General features: G+C 42.4%; 1 protein-coding gene across 4 annotated transcripts in view; it reads right to left on the minus strand.

Moving 5' to 3' along the window:
* Positions 1-22,467, minus strand: part of eya (eya transcriptional coactivator and phosphatase 2) — a 546,589-nt gene that overhangs the window by 291,767 nt on the left and 232,355 nt on the right. The window lies entirely within an intron of this gene.

Here is a 22,467-nt window from a genome sequence, read left to right on the forward strand (position 1 = left end):
GCGATAACACCCGGGTACTTCTACAAATTAATCTGTAGATCTCTTATTTGTTTCCTTGTTTATGTATTGTCATGTTTAAATTTACCTTGCTTCATTTCACCTAAAAACCATCTTGACTTGTATTTGTTAATTTATTTGTTTTCAGTGTAAAATGGCCATTACAAGTGCTGTATATAAAACTTGGAATAAATAAATATATAAATGCAATTGGGCCACCGAGCCATTTAGCCGAACTGAAAATGACCTCCTCGACGGAAACTGAATCGTAGACCAGAGCAGTGGCGCTGCCAAAAGGGACCAGGGTGGGCCATGGCCCCCAGTTTTAGAGGGGAAGGACATATTTTGATTGTCAACATGTAATATCATCTTGTATCAAAGCCCAGAAAACAGAGGCGATGACCACACGTTACTCAAGGAAAAACCGAGGCCCTATAGGAGCACGGATTTGGTTTGGTTGTATATTTAATCACATCATTATTAAGACAGACTATAACCTGAATTAACTTTCGAATTTTGTTGCTTTTTCGTATATTTTTCTTCTGACGCCGCCAAAAGTGCCACACGCTGCAAACTGTCATGCTACGCAAAAATTAAATGCTATTATGCTTGGTGACATCCTGAGTGATATTAAGAAAGCGACTTTTCTGGTTTCGAATCCTGACGACTGTTTAATATAATGAGTGTGTCAGCCTTCTTGGTCTACTTCACCGTCAAGCAAATTATTCATTCGTAACAGTGATGGTCCCAGAGTGTGTAGATAATTAAATGCTCTTTTAACAGGAAAAAATGCATTTTTCGTGCGGTATTTACTGTTCGACCAAGAGCAAATGAACCCACTGGCGCTATAGTAGAATTTTCAAACCTGGGTGATGCAATCAGCTGCTTGCATGTAATCCTGCCCCTGCCAAAACGTCAGCCTTCTTCAACGCATAGTGGTCACTTTTATTCAGTGGCGAGTGTTTGTATCATCATGAAGGGAAAGTGATTAGTAATATTTAACGTTGTTGAATTTTCTTGACAACTAAACAAGCCAAGGAGAACGCTTTCGTCGCCATGACGACGAGACAAGTAAACAAATCCTTGCCATTTTAATTCTAGAGTTTCTTTATCTTCTCGGTACGATGTGGGTGTATACTAAATGTGAAGGTGGCGTCACTTATTCATAAGAATAGTTACTGACAATTCAGTGTTAGGAATATTCAATAATAAAAAAACAATAAAGAAATCCACACATCGATTTTGGCTAGGAAAAATCATGGGTTAGAATCGAAATGCAACATAAAGGGTTCTTTTGCAGCACAGTGGTGACTGTGTCATTTTCCCGTCAACAGGCTCCGGGTTTAAAACTTACTCCAATCCCGATCAACTTCTGTGCAAAAATTATCATGGCCGTACAGAAGACAGGCTATGGTAGATTAGACTATAATGTTAATAAATATTTGTACACTATAATTAACTAAAAATCTATTCAATCTGATCCCTTTGCTACTATTTCTCTTTTGTCACGCCGCTCTTCTGTCACTTTTTCGCTAGTCGTGACGACGAGGATGATAGATGAAGGGACACTAAAACATGACCAGACCTTGCCCAGGCCAGGACTCCATTCTGGATTATACAGTGACGCGATTGTGAGTAGAACACCCGACGCCCTTGTCCATCGAAGCAGCTCCTTTGCTATTACAAAATGCTATTTTCTTAACAACGGAGAAGCCAATAAAAACCCGAGAGGTCGAGTGTGAGTCTGTTTAAAGTCCACTTTACACACAGTAAGGCTAATCGGGACTGGGCCTACAGTTTAAAGTGGGATCAGAACCATTGTGTCTCCACCGGGTATCGAACCCGGGACCGGGGTGTAATGGGTGACTCCGAAGACACCAACATTTCGACTTTCCCACCACATAGTATAGATCCAACAAGCTCGGAAAATATGCGAACTACAGGTTTCCCCGTAGCTTTAACTAGCGACACTAGCGCCACTGCTCCCGCACCAGAGTTGCAGATTGAGTTGGTGGATCTATACACCCTGAACTGCATTTTGCAGACTAACGAGGCTCTGGAATCGGATTCATATATGTTTGTGACTGATTGTCCCTTCATTCATTACATTTGATCACCATTCATCATTCACTTCATTCTCATCTTTAAAATTAGCAAAAGTGGCAGGAAAGCGAAGTAAAACGCACTAAATCAATCAATAAATATAACCCCTTGATTACAACACGATGGCGTTACCACTACGCCACTGTGGAGGCTCAACAAACGCTAGAGGCCCTGAATTCGTGGGCTAAAAAAACAGTGAACATTATACTTGCCGAACGTTACGCTCACATTGCACAAGTTTCAGCGCAATCACTCTAGAGTTGGCACCGCTGAATCTCGGGGAAGCGGACCCAACCCAGACCGAGCGGGCGCACCAATCGGGGACGAGGATTGTCGTGTCGTCACGTTCCACCATTACAAATGACGGCCCACCGGAGAGAAGATGTGTCTCCCCCCATCCCACGGAGCCCTGTGGTCGTGATCCCAAGGCAATAGGAGAGAGATTTTAACAAGTGAACAAGAGGGGAATACAACGTCCTTATCTTCGGACATCCCCGACACAAAATTCAACACGTTCCTCGACAGGCTTGTTAAAACGGAGTGCAGTAAATTTCGGCCTCCGAAATCTCATCAACAAAACTCTCTTCTTGGCGATCCTTGTCCCTTCTGTAAATCCGTGTAGAACACGGAGTAGTATTGTTGGCCTCAGTATGTTTTGAAGGGGGGCTGGGGAGGCCTTGACCCCAACGCTGTGTATTGTTGTATAATCACTAGTGTAAGGATTGTTTTTCGGATGGGGCTGGAAATGTAAACGTTCTAGGGGCCGAGGGGCAGTTTCCATTTTTAACGTTCATTTTAAAAATTGTTCAAAGCCAAAATTGTAATTGGGGCTTATTTATGGGGTCTTTGCATTTGCTACTCCCCCCATTCCCAAAATTCCATGAGGGGTTGTAGTCCCCTGCGTACGCCAGTTTACGTAATGATGCCCATTCTACTATTTGGAGCGGAACATTTGGAGTATACTTATGTCTGATTTAATAGTTGATTATGATCGATTGATTTCGTTTATTTTACTTCGCTTTTCTGCCACTTTTGGCTAATCGCGAAGACGAGGATGATGTATGATATGATGAAATTGATGAATACATTTACAAAGAGCATCCATGTCCAGGCATGGATTCGAACCCGGGACCTCCGGCGTCGTGGCGCGTTCATACAATGGCCTACAACGTACAGCGTAAAGGAGTATTTTTTGAGCTATAATTTACGGGCTCCTTTAGCCTTTAAACAGTGGCGTATACTGATTCCAAGATCTGGGGTATCTGTCTACGTCACGTGGTCCTAGGGTATGAATAGAAATTAGTTTGCCAACTCATATAAAATGAGGTTGCCAACTCATAGGAAATTAGGTTGCCAACTCCAGAATCACGACCATCATATCCTCACTGATATGAATAATTTTATTTACAATTTCTGATAGATTTTTCTCCTGTATTTTATTCTCTAGGCTTCAGGCTTCGCAGGTAACCTAGCTAGCCTAAAATATACGCTCCTGCCTTTAAACAAAACTAAAACAAGAAATTCCAACTGAACAATCTAAACTATCGCGGAAAAATTTAAGAGAAAGTACAACATACAACACGCTGCCCAAAATCTATATTACAAAAAACAAAACAAAACAAAAAAAAAACTGCATGATTCATTGTTTATGGATGGATAAGTCATTTTGTTTAACGTAATTGCAAAGTTAATTGGCCGACTCTCAATCTCGCCACCGAGGTTCGGGGTTCGGGTCCCGGCCAGGGCAGGGATGTTCTTTTGTAAGTGTCCCTTCACCAATTAAATCTAATCACTCACATTAAACACTCACAAAAACAACCAAGCCCAGACCAGGATTCGAATCCGGGACACCGGACGTCGTAGCGCGCTACGCAGTGTTAACCACTCTGAGTTGGAGGTCGGCAACCAAGAGGATAAAAGCAGATCATTTACAGATAAATCATACATAATCGATCAGTGTGCAATTGTGAGCCTGTGCTGCATGGTTGGCTATATTCAGGATAAAATGTCCTCCAGTTTCCATTTCAATTAAAATCTTATAAATTATGTTTGGTCGATGACACGTTACATAATTATCCCATACAGCACAAATATCCCAAGGATATCCATTGGTTATCCACAATGTCCAGATCATATCCATGGATATCCATTGAATGTCCACTAGATATCCATTTCTGGATATCCATTGGACGTCTTAGGATATCCAGAACTGGACATCTAAAGCTAGACAAATTCTTGATATCTAATACACCGCCTAAACGTGTGTAAAAGTGGTTGTAAGAAACACTGTCCAATTCCGAATATCCAATACGTCGCCAGATCTCTTCCAAAACTGAATATCCAAAACATATCCCATTTAATAAAACAATAGAGATACTCATTAGACAAACAATAATGACAAAATGAAATAAAAGCCGAAACTCAGTGTTATGAAGTGAAATGTGGATACATTATGATGTTGTTACCTGCAGTCGCTAGATGGCACTCGCAAAATGTATAAAATAAACTAAAGTTTTCGTAACACAAATAATGGTATATTTGATTATAAATATAATGAAAAATTGTGTTTTAATACCCTTCGAAAGATGTGTGAACATTAAGCTACAAGGATGAGAAGAAAATGTACATGTCGTGAATAAAAGTGAATCTCCCATGCCCAACCCTTCTGTTTCATGACTATATAATCAGGAGCTATGTGTGGTGGAAAAAAGCTAGAAATTGAGCACAATGCATAAGTGATCGGTTCGCTCGTATGAACTTTCCAGCCTGATCATTACCAGTGCGTAATTAGAGATCGGTTAGTTCATCGAACTCTCCAGCCTAATTATTGCCTATTTTTGTGGGAGCAGGAAAAGGTTTATTATCCATTTTGCCTTGACTCATCTCACTCAACAGGTTGCTAGGTGTCGTGGCTTGCCGCGAGTTGATAGCTTCCTGGAGATGAGGCCTTGCTCGAGAAAAGGTTTATTATCCGGTGGAAAAAAGCTGACACACGTACTCAGAGTTCGGTTAGTTCATATGAACTTTCCAGCCTGCCCATTACCCAGTGCGTAGTTACAGTGTCACGGTATCTAGTGACATGTAAACGCAGTTCGATATAAATTATTTTTTGTCTATTGATTCATTTGATGCACAAACATGAAAGTGTGAGGTTTGATTTATTTTGTGGATAAACTTGTATCCGAGCCAGACGTCGGGAGTTTGAGACGAGATTTTCTTGAGTGACAGCCGCCGCTTAGAACAGGACATATTTGCACCAACGCGGAGATAAGGAAAGATTATTTTCGCCGCTACCGGGCTTGAGTCGCAGCAGGCGTTCGAACCCATGTTCACGGATGACCAGGAAAACCAGCTGGAGCCCAACCCTGCAAGGATCGACGACGCGCACTTGACCGCGTTTCAAGACAATGGAGAGAGGTCATTTCCATCCCTCTGAAACAGAAGCCAAGCCACTAGAGCGTCCTGTTCAACGGAAGAATTCGAATCTCTTATATATAGGCAGTACTATGATTCCAGACACAGTTTTTACCCGGATTTCATAGAGAGAGCATCTCCGCGCTACACTCTCGCGTGATCATTGCTTTGTGTCCGTGAACTTTGTTTCCTTACGTACTGTGAGCGACTTGCAGATAGAGAGTTACCAGTGTGCGCCTTATTTTGGTGAAGATTACGCGGTGATTTGTTTTTGCCAAGCGTGGACTACATAAGGATGGAGGGCTAAAGAAGATCGAGAAGGGAGTCCGTCGACTCCCCTGACGCCTGCAACGACGCCGAAGCTAGTCAGACGACGCCAAAACCAAACACTGCCCAAAGCCTGAAGGACGCTTTCAGATCGACGTCCCAACCAAAGCCCGAAGGACGTTTCCAGAGAGAGATGATTGCAGATCGACGTCCAATTGATGCCCGACACTGGAGAGATTCCTGACCGGCGCGTGACCACGTACATCCGACGCTAGTGGCAAGAGGAACGCCCGAAGTACTAAGGAGGTGCAAGTACACCAGATCGTCGCAATTATTCTTCGTCGCGATCGGCCTCGGAGGACAATTTCGCCACAAAGGAACCGTATACAAGTCCCGCGTCCAGGAGAGATGAATGACCACGCCATGTAGCAGAGTCTGGTACAGTATACTTCAGAGGGTCTCATGTCCATGTAAACGTGCGTCGTCAGCATCAACACCGTACAGTTAACGCCGAAGTCTCACTTATTCGCAAAGTTACTCAGGAAAAACCTAAACCTAACCCCCGCGTCTGATAATTTTTGGTATTGTTATAAAAAAAGAGTTATTTCATGTTCAGATGTGCTAATTTAATTGTCTGCATTCAGGGCTAGAAGCTCCATTTCATTTCTTTAATATTTAGTATAAATTGTCAAAGTGTGCTCCATTTCTTGTGTAACCGACCGCCCCGTCGCGCCATTTAACTTGTCAATAGTTGACTGATGAGTCCTGTTTAATTGTGGAAAGCGTAGTTGTTTTTATTGCAAGGTCGTGTGCGTGAAATAGTATTATTTGTTGCATAGTGGTTTTTAAGGTAATTTTTGCTCGCGCCGACGATTGATTAGTGTATTCCGGCAGCTGGAGCCAATTAAGTTTTTGCATCACTATGTAATTGAGTAGTTGTTCTCATTGGACGAGAGAGGCTGATGTGTAATACCCCCGTCCGAGAAACTTGTATAATGTCGTGCTTCCGACTCGATGCATACGTTCATTCGAACGAAAGATTTAACCACGCCGACCCAATTGTCTTCGTTAACCGCTTTCCGAGGGTTGGCACTTAAGTTAATTTAAAAGAGCACAGGAGCTGGCAGACAAATGCCCTAAATTCACATAAAGGTTTAAAAATTAAAAGGAATGATATGTTAATGAGATCCATGATTTGTATCCATACTTCACATGTAAAAATACCTCATGTGTGTGAAAGAGAGATAGAGTGAATGAGAGAGCGTTTGAGGAGGCTTTGTAAACAGTTGTTGATTGCAATATATATTCACTTTTTACCGTTCGTCAGTGTTGTTATTTGACGTTTTCAGTTACCAGATATTATGCTATTAGTGTTTTATGAATGTTCGAATCTACATATCAAAGGTAAACAAAACAGTGTAACATTTCAAGGTATTAATCTCCGCCTCGCAATAGTATGACAATAAACGACCGTCTCAGTACCGAACTTGATAACTGGACCGTGAGTCACGACCGGTTTCCCGTACACATAACGACGTTTGGCCCCGTGCCGGGGTATGATTGACACGTCATTTCGGGGACCGTGAGTGCACTCGTTACAACAGATCGGTTAGTTCATTGAACTATCGAACTTAACTAGTGCTTATTTTAAGGGGGAGCAAGAAAATTAACAAAAGCATTGGTGGTTGACTGTTGCAAGCACGTGACTGCAGCACCACCGCTTATTGGCTGCAGTTTCGGATCGGAAGCCGCTACGCGTATTCGCTTTACTCGATTCATGTATTCCATTCATGTATTCATGTATTCCATTCATTCTCCTCTGTAAGGTATGTGTAATATATCGACGTATTCTCCGAAATCTCATCTTTACATTGATACACAATACATCTCACAATCTTGCTTAATAACTGCCGTCAGAATTCTTACAGTTACCCCCAAGCAATGGAAATCCTGGCGGGTTTTAACGTCGAAACGAAAGGGCAAACAGAAAAACGTTATGAAGAAAACTGTTTGCCTTAATAACCTATATTCGCTGTGACACATTTTTGACGTTGTTTATATACCGAGACAAGACAGAGAACGACACAAACTTCCTCACAATAAATATTGGCAAACAGCGTGGAAATTGGAAAACGTATTTGAGCACCAAGTATTGGCATGTCTACATGTAGAGCCTTTGTTCCTCAAACGCCCATGACAGGAAAAAAGAAACGTGCGTTCCTAATCTGATTTTGCTTCAGCCTTCGTACGGACTATCAAACCCGTAAGAACATACTCGTGAAGACACCTCTACTACCACACAAGCTCACGTTTTTTATTGACGCCCGAGATACGATCAAACAGGATTACGTCCATCTGACACAAATCTGCAACAAAAAACGACATCCTTGCTGCCGTTCCTCTCGCTTTGCTGTTGCTGAACCTTTCTGGAGCCCCCACTGAGCCTCTCTTATCGCACATTTCAGTAACACCTTGCCTATGTCTTCTTTGATTGATTGATTGAGTTGGTGTTTCAAGTACACTTTGTACACAGTAAGGCTAATCGGGACTGGACTTACAGTTTAAAGTGGGATCCGAACCACTATATGCCTCCACCGGGAAACCTCCTTGGTATTCTGATGCAAGTGAGGTATGCCTTCGTGGCTAGGTTAGGTTGTTAGTAGAAATACACTGCAAATAATCGGGACTTGACCAAAAAGCAGGATCCGGAAGTCTGGAGGGACGAGGGGTTTTCTCCTCCACCAAAAAATTTCCGGTGGGGAGAGTTTTCTTGTAAAACAAATTAAAAGCAAATAGTTTTTACTTCAAATATACTTTACTAAGGATAATATCGAAAAAAAAACACACACACACGCAGTAATGTGACAGAGCTACACCAATTACAGTATACACACAGTGGCGTGCACGAGATTTTCGAAAAGGGGGGGGGGATTACGTATACTTTTCTTTTTAGTAGGAATACTGACACAAAGGGTTGGGTTATGACCCCCACCAAATCTCTTGGGCACGCCACTGTACGCACAAGAAAAGTAAAACAAGAATGCAAGCCAAATAACTATGACATATAATTGATTTATATTAATTGAAAGCAAAAGCTTATACATAATAAAACTATTGTAACTATTTCCTAATTTATTGATATCTTTAACCAGTTAGTAAAGGAATAAGTTTGTTTCTTTATAAATATCTGACGCATATAAAGTAACAAATTACTTCCTGTATATGTATTTAATAATAATGTATTTTTTAAAAATATTTAGTAATTTACTCTTATATATTTAAGGTATTATTTACGCTTAGAGACCTAAACTTACCAAGCCTAACCTAACAACGAAAGCATTTCGGCTGATGTCAGAAGCAGTGTTGCCACAATATGAGGGCACAATTTCCTTCTAAGAATCAAAATTTCCCTTTTCCGACTAATTATTCCCTTCACCTAAAAATATCAAATAATAATAATAACAATAATAAAAAAACTTGTAGCAGAAGTAGTAGTATTTACGTTGGTCAATTTCGAATAAATAAAATATATTAAACAAATTTTTTACATAGCCTACATGTCAGCTTCATCGCTTTTTTTTCCAGATCTCCCAGATTTGAATCCTGGTCACCAACCATTAAATCGTTAATCCTCATCGTTACTATTATCCGAAGATGCATAAAAGCGACGTACGTACAATACACTTAACAGAAATCGATACAGGTTTATATTCAAAATATCAGAATGAGAAGGAACAGAAAAAAATAAAAAGATTAAAATGTGAATATGAAATTGGAAATTAACATAAACTGTAATAGTGTAGAGTCAGTTGTCTTAAAATTTCCCTGAAATTGTGGTACTTTTCATCAAAATTCCCTTTTCCCCTTTGACTAAAAATTCCCTGCAAACGGGAAATTTCCCTTCATGTGGCAACACTGGTCAGAAGACGAAAGCGGGGTAAGGTGTTAGAGAAGGGTGCGATAAGGGAGACCCTCGCCCACTCGTAGCGATATCGGCGCATTAACTGTTGCTTCCTCTTCGCACGTAATCCTTCCACCGGGCGCTAATCGGGGTGGCGAAGACATCTTTGGCAGAATTGACAAGTTGTTGCCCTCGCGCTTTCAACAGTCAGCCATGTGGACTCCTACGTTTGGTCAAAGTTGCAAGGAAATGTTCCTGCTGTGCGGGCTTTGCCCTTGTTCCTTCCTTACCCCCTCCCCTCGTCCCGTTGTGGTGTTTCTTCAACCAGTCAACCTTGATTCAACCGGAATGGCTTTGTTTCAAAACCTCAAGGGAGCCCACAAAGCAGTCAGATGATCTCAGAGAAGCAAAAACCATCAGGAGCGGTTGTAGATAAGTAGGAATGGTAGAGTCAGATTATTTTCGGAACAGCTGTGGCTGACTGCGCGAGTCTAGCTAGTGAGCCTACCGACAGCGAGGAGCGTGAGGAAGAGGGTCCGCGATTGGTGCCGGGTTGGAATGACTTCAGTAGCTCGCTTGTTGATTAGCTGCTTCGGAAGTTGTGACTCGCTCCGAAGCTGCAAATGCACAACAGTCAGGGATGTTATGAAAATAATCTTACCCTATAGCTACGGACCATATTAGTGTGACGTCAAGCTGCAAGATTGACTCGGCTTGTGACTTGGTGTTTTAAGTCCACTCTGTGCACAGTAAGGCTAATTGGGACTGGACCTACAGTTTAAAGTGGGATCCGAACCAGTATGTGCCGCCTCCACCGGGTATCGAACCCGGGACCCCTTGAATACAAGGCTACGACGTACCCACTGCGCCATACTGTAAGATTGAGTCCAAACAAATTTCTCACGTGGTTTTACCCTATGATGAGTGTTCTTCGGGTGTGTCATTTAATCAATTCCATCATATCACCACTCATTCTCACCTTCGCGACTAGTGGCAGAAAAGAGACGCTAAAAAAGAATTTTATCCTGAATACGTATGCAGCCAGATACTGTAGTTTCACATTTGTCACTCATGGACTTAGTTGGTAATTATTACTATAAGCAAATTACCCGCCTTATCCACAAACAAAGAAGTGGATTCGCCTGGTTCCTGCTAGGGGGGTGGATGCAACACAAACTCAAGGGGCCGGAAGGTCGTGCCATCTGCACGTTATGCGGCGAAGAGGAGACGAGGGCTCACATCCTACACGAGTGTGTTTGGTCGGCACCCCTCAGACAACGCAAATGGGGGGGACAGTGCATGAAACAGCATTGAGCAGACCATCCAGGCTATATGTAGGGAGGAGAGGAGAGGAGTGGTATAACGAATGTAAATATCAAAGCCCTGGGCTCCTATTTTCATGCAGTTTGGAGGGAGCGCAGGAAAATGCTGCAAGGAGTCAGTGAAAGTGAAGGGTACGGAACAGCAGGGGCTCAAGCTTAGGTGGAGCGTGTAATGTAGTGTTGTGAAAAGGAACAATCTCAAATGTAAGAAGAGGACCACATTGCTATTTATATATGTACATAGTATGTAATTATTTTCCAAATGTTTCTGTTTATCAATGTTTCTGAATGTATGATAAATGGGGTGCATGTTTAAAGTCCGGGTGTTTATGTAACAATATTGTAAGATACGCACAGCTGAAGGGCTCGTACCAATATCAATAAATAAATAATTATGTACATATCCAGGGTGCGAAATCATTGAAAACTGGTGGGGGGGGAGAAAGTTCTTAATGTAGAAACCCCCACTCCCCGACATATGTGTATTATTAAAAGTAAAAATAAATTACTCAATTAAAATATTATTATTATTATTATTATTACTAGTATTATTATTAATTACATAAAGGAAATTAATTGATACTTTTATACATATCAGATAATGCAAAGCAGCTAACTAATTCCTCTAGGAACCGGTTAAAGATGTTAATAAATTATGAAGTGGTTTTATTACGTGTAAGTTTTTGTTTAGTTTGTGCTTTATGTTAATATAAATCAAATATATTTCATAGTTATAATTTTCTTGCATTCTTGTTTTACTTTAATTGTGCGTATTGATGTAGATTTGTTAATGATCTCTTGAGAGAGAATGCATTGAATACTCACAACTACACTAATTTGTGTGTATTTTCGATATTATTCTTAGTAAAGTATATTTCAAATCAAAAGTAATCACTTATCTTTTGTTTGTTATAACAAAAACTCTCCCCCCGGAAATTTTTGGTGGGGGGATTTTTGAGGCCAAGATTGTTGGTGGGGGGGAAATCCCCTTGTTCCCCTCCCAGGATTTCGCACCCTGTACATATCTAATTGGTAGGACCGAAGAAAACTTGATTTCATTTAATTTTTCTTATTTAGCGTAGTTTTACTCCCACTTTTGTTTAATTGCGAGAATGGGGATCAGTGATGATAAGATAAAATTGACGAAGGGAGACTCAGAAAGAATATCTAATCCGAGGCAGGTATTCAAACCCGGGACCCATGAAGTCGTAGCGTGCTGTGATAACCACTCCGCCACCGAGATACTAAGGCTCGACCTCGTCTCGTTCTGGTCTTGTAGGATCTGAGGTTTGCACCCTCTTTTAGCAGTTAGTTCTATGGCATAAATTGCCCGCCTATACTTCCGTGGTGCAGTGGCAGGCGCGTCGCCTGATAATGTTCGCATGAGTACGTGAACACTCATGTATATGTCTTAAATTACGTACATATTAAATGCACACACACACATACGTATATTTATTCGAAGAAATACTATGTTTGATGTACGACGAGTATATACACACAATTTACTCTGACACGCCTGATAGCTTTTTTAGATAGTTGGTAACACTTACTCCCACTGTGTTCCATGGAGAGCGTTGAACACAATTGCTGTGCGTGTTGCATAGAGCTGACAGCTAAGGGGCTGTTGGCCACTATACCCCGAAGATGTTCACTTCGCTGTGCGAACACTGATGCAAGCGACAATACTTCTTATATTCGGCACCAGGGTGCAGCAATGACAAGGCATGTCTAGGGGGACTCGAAAAGATCTGTGCTACATAGTTGCAAACTTTAGCGACAAATCGCTAAACCTGGCGGATTTTAAAGGGGGAGAGGGACAATTTCCCCAAGGTCCTTCTTGTATTACTTCAAATATAGCGTGATTTTGGGGGGAAATTGTTGAAAATAAATTGAACTGTCATTCTCACTTTTTCAATTGAATATGAAGTTACAAGGGAGAGGAGTAAATCTGCATGCATTCAGTACAAAAACATTATTGTGAACACCCGTATGCGAAGCCACTGTGCAGTGGTTATCACATCGTGCTATGACGCCAGGGGTCCCGGGTTCGAATCTCCGCAGTATGGGTATTCTTTCCGAGTGTCACTTTATCATATCATCACTCATCCACATTCTTGCGATTAGCCAAAAGTGGAAGAAAAGCTACGCTAAATAAAAATGAATCAATCAAAAAATCAATTTTCTCACGTTCGACTTTTTATACTAAACAAAAATGAAATCAACGGGAGGGTTCTGCTGTCCAATACCCTTTCCAAATACCCTCAGTGCTCGATACACAATACGGTGTGTAAATGCCCTCCGTGTTAGCCCACGATGCATTGACAACAGGCCCTTCAACTCTCCAAAATGAAAATGCTGTCCTTCTTCCCACAGTAGGTGGCCTATTCGGATGGCACGAGCCAAGCGACGGCAGCTACAGTGCTCTAAACCACTCCAGAGAAGCTCTTGAGCAACAATGACATTTGCCCCACCGTTCGCTTGATCACGGAAGATGCAGGCCAACGCCGCTGTAGGGACGTATATGGGACTGAAGGAGGGTGAACGAGCGAGCAAGGACAATGAAGAAGATACAAAGTGGCTGCCTAACATAGCTTCTGACATTCGGAGACACTCAGATCTGTTGAGAGTCTATTCTCCTTCCACTGGAACAACGAAGGTAATGTAAGCAAAAATCACGTGACTTCTGAAAAATAATTCCTTTCCTGTTTGTTCGTTCCGGTGCATGCTGTCCCTTGGCTTCATTTTATGGTTCGCGAAAGTTCATTTTGAAATTATATTTATCTTCTATATATATAAAAGTGGATGTATGTGTGTATATGTTTGCTCCGGCATAACTCTCGAACGCCTGGAGCGATTTCAACCAAACTTGGTACACATATCACTTGCAATATGGAAATAAATACTGTGGGGGTAAGACACCCCTGGCACCCCTAGGGGGGTGAAGGGGGGTGACATGTAAAACGACCGATATTACTATGTAAGTCATGGTTTTCGGGGTCACCAAGATGAGTGGTGACACTCCCAATGCCGTTCAACTCCAAGACACCCCTGTCTAACCTAGGGACGGGGGTGGGAAAAGGGTGACATGTAAAACGACCGATATTAGTGTGGAATCCATAGTTTTCGGGGTCACTAAGATGAATGGTGACAGTCCCAATGACGTTCAACTCCAAGACACCCCTAGCGAGGGGGGTGGGAAGGGGGTGACAGGTAAAAATGATCAAAAACGACCGATATTAGTTTGGAATCAATAGTTTCGGGGCCGCTATGATGAATAGTGACACTCCCAATGCCATTCAACTCCAAGACACCCCTAGCGAGGGGGGTGGGAAGGGGATGACAGGTAAAAATGATCAAAAACGACCGATATTAGTTTGGAATCAATAGTTTCGGGGTCGCTAAGATGAATAGTGACACTCCCAATGCCGTTCAACTCCAAGACACCCCTAGAGGTGGGGGTGGGAAGGGGGTGGCATGTAAAAATTATCAAAAACGACCGATATTAGTTTGGAATCAATAGTTCCGGGGTCGCTAAGATGAATAGTGACACTCCCAATGCCGTTCAACTCCAAGACACCCCTAGAGGTGGGGGTGGGAAGGGGGTGGCATGTAAAAATTATCAAAAACGACCGATATTGGTTTGGAATCAATAGTTTCGGGGTCGCTAAGATGAATAGTGACACTCCCAATGCCGTTCAACTCCAAGACACCCCTGGCACCCCTAGGGGTGGGGGTGGGAAAGGGGTGACATGTAAAACGACCGATATTACTGTGGAATCCATAGTTTTCTGGGTCGCTAAGATGAATGGTGACACTCCCAATGCCGTTCAACTCCAAGACACCCATAGGGAGGGGGTGGGAAGGGTGTGACAGGTAAAAATTATCGAAAACGAATGATATTAGTGTGGAATTCATAGTTTTCTGGGTCAATAAGATGAATAGTGACACTCCCAATGCCCGTTCAACTCCAAATTCATTTTACACTATAGTTAGAATTCATTATTTTCCTGTCTAATAGAAGATTGGGATAAATAAATACCCGGGCAACGCCGGGCGATCAGGTAGTAAGAAATATGAAAGAAAGGAGAATGAGTCCAAGAACCGCACTCTCTCTCTATCACGTGGTTCTACTTTATGGAGGAGGAAGGTAGAAGACTATGCCCGCCTAAACTCCGTGTGAGTGGTTAGGCACACCTATTTTGCTCGTTTGAAGCCATGCCAACGACAGCCACGTTGCAAACTCCTAAGAAATCAGGTTGCCAACTCAAGAAAAACCATCGTCCTCATACTGAACAATTTTATGCACATTTTCAAATCGATTTTCCTTCTGCATTTTAGTCTCTGGCTTTAGGCTTTGCAGGTAGCCTAGCTAGCCCAGAATATACGCTCCTGAATATATATACAGGGTTAGCCTAAAAGAAATAGACACTTTCAAAGTTTTGTTTGAAGAGTACGTCCTTAAGTTTACATTGGTAAGTAACAAGTGTTCTATGTGTGACCCTTTTGTAACACGACAGATATCAATGGGATAGTACAGTTCTCCTCTCCCAGGACTTTTCCCCTTGCACAGACAACCAAACAGTTTCCTTAAATTTCGTGCTCCAATCGTAGGTTGACTGCTTTGTGGGTGGTTGTCTGTCTACCATGCCGTGTTCTAAAAAGACGCTGCACGATAGTAACAGAAAGCCTTCTCCACCTGGCTAGCGGCCATAGCCTACTGCTCGTCTTACGTCAAGGGTGCCCACGTGATGCAGACGTCACGAAGACAAACGAAAAGCAGAGGTCGTAAAATTAAGATTTTCTCTATACACCAGTATAAGAAGCTTTCTGATGTATTATAACAAAACAATTTCAATTTATAAAGCGTTTAAACTGTCTATTTCTTTTACGCTAACCCTGTATAAAAAAATTATATTAAAAAAATGCTTGCTAATTGTTCTCCGTCAATGCTTTTCTTCGTTATGTTTGCGATGTCCTTGAACTCTGTTCTCAAGGAAGTTTTGAACCACAATACGCAAGCAAATGATAAAAATAATAATCATGTAAGCAACACTAACCTCTGGCCTCCAATTATCACATCTTGCACACGCTGTCAACACCAATAAGTAGTAGTAATAGATTACTGATGACAAGCAGTACATACCTGGAAGAAAAGACAAACGGAATTAGTATTACAGAATGAGGGAAATAGAAACAGGAGCATGTGTAAAATATACTGAATGGCCATAATTAAAGTTGCGTATTCAGAGTCCTCTGGAGTCCTTTTGAAGCATTACATTACGGTGAAACATGGTATAGATGCTACGGAGACCATGGGGAAGTGAATGCTGAAAAAAATAGTTCACATTTTCACCACCAGGTGGAAATGTGGCGTTTCGAATTAAAATTCCCTTACTCGGATCCCTCTGGAGCCCGTTCGAAGCAACGGATTGCGGTAAAACTTTGATAGAGAGGCTATGGAGACCACCGGGAAGCGAATGCTGACGAAAAAAAAGTTGAAATTTCCACCACCAGGTGGAAATGTGGCGTTTCGAATTAAAATTCCTTTACTCGGAGCCAGTTAGAAGCAACGGATTGCAGTAAAACTTTGTAGAGAGGCTATGGAGAAGCTAAGGCGGACAAAAAAAACTAGTTCAAATATTCACCACCAGGCGGAACTGAGGCGCTGCAGTAACAACAACCAGTAATTTGAGTTTATGTCGGTACAGCAGTGTTCAGTATGAAGCCCGTGAAAGTGAATGAAGCTTCGTTTCCCGGGATGATGTTCACTGTGTACCAGATTTGAGCGCCACATTTCAACCTGGTGGCGAAAATTTGAACAATTTTTACGGGATAGAAAACTTTTTGATTCTGTCGCCTCCCACCTCCACAGTTAATCCCCAAACTCGATTCAGTCCCCCAAACTGAGGTCCAAAGTTACGTTCATGTGTTGTAGCCACTACTTACTCGATGAAAACTGCTCCAAGACATTCAAGGCAGCTCAAAACATGCCAAAGGACTCAACCACGCTTGAGGGACGGAGGGATTAATTCATTAGATTCCGAGCTTCAAGCTACAAGGAGGCTTCCTCTTTTGTCAGCCCCATCCGCAATTTCACAGCGCTCCTCCTCACCGCCCCTTTCTCTTCTTCTCGGTTCTACTGTTACTCAAAGACTTTCACCGTAATCGCAAGCAAGGAATTATTGCGATACTAGAAGAGGGAAGAACAAGGAAAAGAGGGGTGGCGATGTAGCACAAGCAGCTTTTGACGCGTTCCTTCAAAAGCAGAGGACACTTTTACCCACCCCACTCCTTCCAAACAAAAAAGAAAGACTTTGTTTCTCCTCACCTTTAATCCTGCATCTTCACCCTTCTGGTCTTTCAGTTTTCATCATAAAGTTGCTTTCTCGTCACCTTCGTTGTACTCCAGACAATAAAAAGCACCCTAAATTATTTGCAGCCACGTTCCAAATAGTTCAGGAAAAACTAATTTATACTGATTCTCAAGTCACATTTTCCTCTACGCTCTCCTGAAAACATGCACACTCATCCAGATTGCAAAGTTGTGCCTACATGCTGTATTGGACTTACGGTGAACGATGTACAGGATGAGGAAAAAGTCAGGTTACACACGCGAATGGCCACCATAGCCGACAGACCTAACACATCTAGCGTTTTGCTTGTGGGGACACGTAAATATCCATTATGTCGCTAAGAAAACCTCAAAGAAAGAATCTCAGGCGTCATCACCCATAACACCCCCACCACACTAGCATACATCTTACGCAACTGGGAGCGCTGAATTGAAGCATGCATTGAAGCACATGGTACGCAAATACTGAGCACATACTGTAACAGTAACCATTACAGATCAATCATATGTATGTTTATGCACGTATTTGTTTTTCTATGTAAACTAACTTTTGCATCACCCTATATTCTGGATAACAATTTTCTCAACCGAGCTAATACGTGGAATCCATAAATTATTGAGCGCAACACATATCCATAAAAAAGTTTGTGCTAGTGTCACAATGACTGCTGGAGCTACTTTCAGATTTTATATACGAGGGTTGCTCAAAAAGTAATTTCCATTTCTAAATATCGGTGCGTCACGATTGTTCGCATGCGTGCCGTTACGTTTAGACGTCGTTTTGCTGTGACGTCAAAGTCGTTCTAGTCGAAAGGATCCCGTGGCCACTTCTTTTCCGCCAGATGTCAGTTCGAATGTTAGCGAACAAGCTCTGGGGCACAGAATACGGAAGTGGATAATAGACGCAAAGTGCACGTCAATGTGCTTTCCAACTATTTACTACTGAAACTGAAAATGCATCATGCGATTTCTTCCATTACCTATAGCGTTATCGATAAAATGTCCAAGAAGCTCTACTGACTTTTGGACCATCCATGCAGTGAATGTTGCCTCTACAAAGTGAAAGTTGCAATGTGGCTGCCCAGCGTAGGGCTGCAGCAAGTTGAGACGTGAACTTGTCGCGCCTTGCACCTCTTTCCAGCTACACCTTTACCACGGATTCGGACCATAACGCGGGTGGATTTGGAACGCTGCTTTGGGCGACAGCAGTTACTGATTCGGACAAACTGCTATTTTCTGTTGTTTTAATTCACTCACACTGAATCAATTAAAGAAAATATTATATGTATAAATTTATAATGGGCATGTGCAAAGATTCTTAACAGTGACGATCCAACATGTATATAATGCCTGTATAATGTTTCTTATTAAAATAATTAACATAGATAACTGCCTACTGTAAAATTTCATTTTTTGATTGAACACCCTAGATATGCAAAAGTAGGTTGGCACCCTTTCATTTGTATTTTACAGGTTGTGAATTCGGAATGGTGGGCAACCTGTCAGTCCAGGACAGAAAGTGGAATTACTGGAAATATGAAAATGCAGAAACGGTGCGCGAGAAGTGGAGAGAAAACTTCCGCACTATAACAAAATACTACTGTCAACCTATTTTTGCACCACCCTGTATAAGACCTACTGAGTGGTTCTCTTTTCTCCATGCACGTTCAAAGGTTTCGGACTTGTGCAAAAAATAATTAGCACCATATTGATACATAAAATTTGCAATATTTCCACACAGGTGTCTCATTCGGTAACGTAGCTGCCAGACGGTGAGGATTAAAGAATCACCTTCCTCACGACAGGCGAGGGTGGCCATTGTCTGTGCTCGCCACCTGAGAGGTTCAGGGTGTAACCTGACACTTTTCGAGAGACCTTACAAGCTCCTGCCTAACTGGAAGTATGCTGATGAGAGATGACGTCACCGAAAGCAGCCCGAGTCAACTTCCGGTATGTTCACACGTCCGAGCAACCGCAAGGACAGACTGTTCCGGTCCTGCAACAGTAGACCACGCATCGTACACGGTGAGAATTCCTGTTTCCGTGAACTTCCCATGGGATTGGGTTTCAACCAGGAGCTCTTGCTGCCATTTCTGGAGCGAATGAAAGTTATGTTCTGGTCCACGGATCTCTGTGGCGGAGTGCTTGTCACAGTCCGCTACGACGCCAGGCGTCTCAGGTTCGAATCCCGGACTGGGCATTCCTTGTATCTCTTCATCAATGTCATCTAATCATCCTCACCTTTGCGATTAGCCAAAAGCGGTACAAAAGCGAAGTAAAACGCAAAATCAATCACCCATAATGTAAGTAAGAAAAATACCCCACGCATATAGCACCGTGCCATGAAGGCATGGCGGCAGAGAATGGGGGGATCGAGTGGAAGCAGTGCGAAGAAGGCTGGTAACTGCAGTCGCTTCCCCCTCCAAGCAAACCCGTTCCCTCTCACGTGTTCATTGGTGGATCCGTCCTACGTCACTACCTGCGCAGCAGAGACTAGTTTTCGTTAGCCTTCTCCAGGGATAACCGGGAGAGAGTATACATCGCCCACACTATACCCTGTCCCAGCTAATTGTGGACTAAGGCCGCGCATAGCGGCAGAGGAGGAGGGAAATCGAGTCGCGAAGGCGTAGCGTTTCCAACCGCAGGGCCCTGATCGTACATGTACGGACGTACGGTCCAGACCTTTGTCCGTACCGTACGCTAAATGCACGGCTTGTCAAAATTTGAACTTGCTGTTTCATCACTAATAATTCCCTAAGAAATTCTTAAACCAAGAGAACGGACCTGGAGACAAAAATACGGTCCGTTTACCATGCGCGTACGGTATTATCCTTTTCAAAAGTTTGCAACGCTGCAGAACCAAGGAGAGAAAGCTGGTAACTTAAGTCGTCCATTATGCAATTCCGTCTCTGTCACTGTTCATTGGTGGACCCGTCCTGAGTAACTACCTGCGCAGAGACTTGTTCTCGCTTGCCTGGCCTAGAGTTAGCTGGTATGGGGCAGTGTTGCCACATGAAGGGAAATTTCCCTTTTGCAGGGAAATTCGGACCGAAATTTTAGCCAAAAGGGAAAAGGGAATTTCGATTAAAAATACCACAATTCCAGGGAAATTTTAAGACATCTGAGTACATTATTACAGTTTATGTTAAGTTCCAGTTTCATATTCACATTTTTCTGTTCTTTTTCCTGCTCCCTTGAATATAGCCTGTATCTAATTATATTTCTGTTAAGTACATCGCTCTTCTGCACCTTCGGATAATAGTAACGATGAGGATTAACAATTAAATGTACTCCTGACCAGGATCAAAACCTGGGACATCTGGTCAGGAAGCGATGAAAGTGACATGTGAAAAATTTAACATTTTTTATTCACACGGACATAGACCAACGAAAACACTACTACTACTGCTTCCACCACCACAAATAATAATAATAATAATAATAATTACAGCTACTGTTACTACCACTACTAATACTTGTGAAGGGAAAAATTGGTTCAAAAAGGGAAAATTTACCCCTTGGAAAGGGAAATTGTGCCCTCATATTGTGGCAACACTGGTATGGGGTTTAGTCTTCGGCGTGACAGTCAAACACCATACCGACTAGACTAGGGCCGCGTCCGAATCGGCAGCAGATGTCACCTAGAACACCGTTCCATCCGGGGACTCAGCCAACCTCCGTTGTCCGAATTGACGCCAGACTAGGAGGGGAGAGCTGAGAGGCGCGACAGATGCACGCTTCAACTCGCTGTGGCACAGCATCACTTTGTACAGACAACATTTACTGAATATACGATGTAAAGATCAGTGATACTTTAACATTTTATCGATAATACTGAATGTAGAAAAATTGTAAATGATAATATGAGTAGTAAATAGGTGGAAATCATTGTGATGTTTGGCGTCTGCCTTCTGCTTCCGTTCGGTGCGCCTGCGCGCCAGAGCGCGGTGAGTGAAGTTCGGGCTTATACCCGGCGGGAAAAGTGACAACCGTACTACGAGGGGACATATAGATTCGGATGACTTGGACGTGACTTCGGCGGCACATGAGAGCAACGGGACGGAGCGATCGCCAATCCGGACACGGCCTACATCACCGCATGTTGGTGAGGAAAATGGCACTTCTAGAGGGATGGATGAAAATACCCCTTAGTCTCCCTCTGCACAGTCCACATCCAGTTGCAGACTGTGGCGGTTAGACAGGCTTACCGGAACTGGAGCTGCAAATTAGAGGGATATCCCAAACTAAGACCCTTTGATTACAAGGCCACATGTTACCACCTTGACATCGGGTAGAACCTGTTGAAAATTGGCTGATATTAAAATCAAGGGTGACTTAGTAGAAAAGCTATTTCTACACGTGGCACATAATATATTCACTTAAACAAGAAGTACAGGGTAACCACTATTAGTTAGGAGTGTTGCAAAATTGGAGATAACACCCAGAAGGATATAGTCTTGTAAAGCTGCACAAAGAACGAGATCGGATGCTTCGAGACCCTGCCATACTCTATATAATTTTTTAGTAGTATACTATCTGTGTTGGTATTAAGCAGGGTTGTTAAAAGTCCAGGAATTTTAAATAAATTCAATTCCGCTCCAAGAACCCTTTTTCCGGATGAATTTAAATTCGGTCCAGGAACCTTTTTTCCGAATCATTTTTTTTTTCAATGAAACAATACGCCACTTAGACCGAATTTAAATTGTGCGATAAAAAAGGTTCCGGTCCTCCAGGTTCTGCTTCCCTGGATATTTAACAACCCTCGTATTAAGTGTTGAAAATATGTGACAGTAACATGTCACCGGTGGGGTCAAAGTATGTTTTTGCCATTTGTTACAAATATATACAGTTAATCTGCGGCCTAGAGAAACTAGTCTAAGCATAAAATAGACTTATACATTCAACTATTTTGAAAGTAAATAGCAGTAAAAGTAGGAACCGCCGTTCCTTGTAATGATATTGGTTCCACACACGCAATGACCGATGCAAGAGGGACAGGGCTCATAATAGAGAGGGCAGCAACAGGCCTAATCTATAAACGAACAAATCATTCACCCATGGGAAGGACCATTATCTTAATCACAAGGATCTGTGTAATTGTATATAGC

This window comes from Lepisma saccharinum, chromosome 27 (assembly GCF_977018435.1).
Source record: "Lepisma saccharinum chromosome 27, izLepSacc3.1, whole genome shotgun sequence".
NCBI lineage: Eukaryota > Metazoa > Arthropoda > Insecta > Zygentoma > Lepismatidae > Lepisma > Lepisma saccharinum.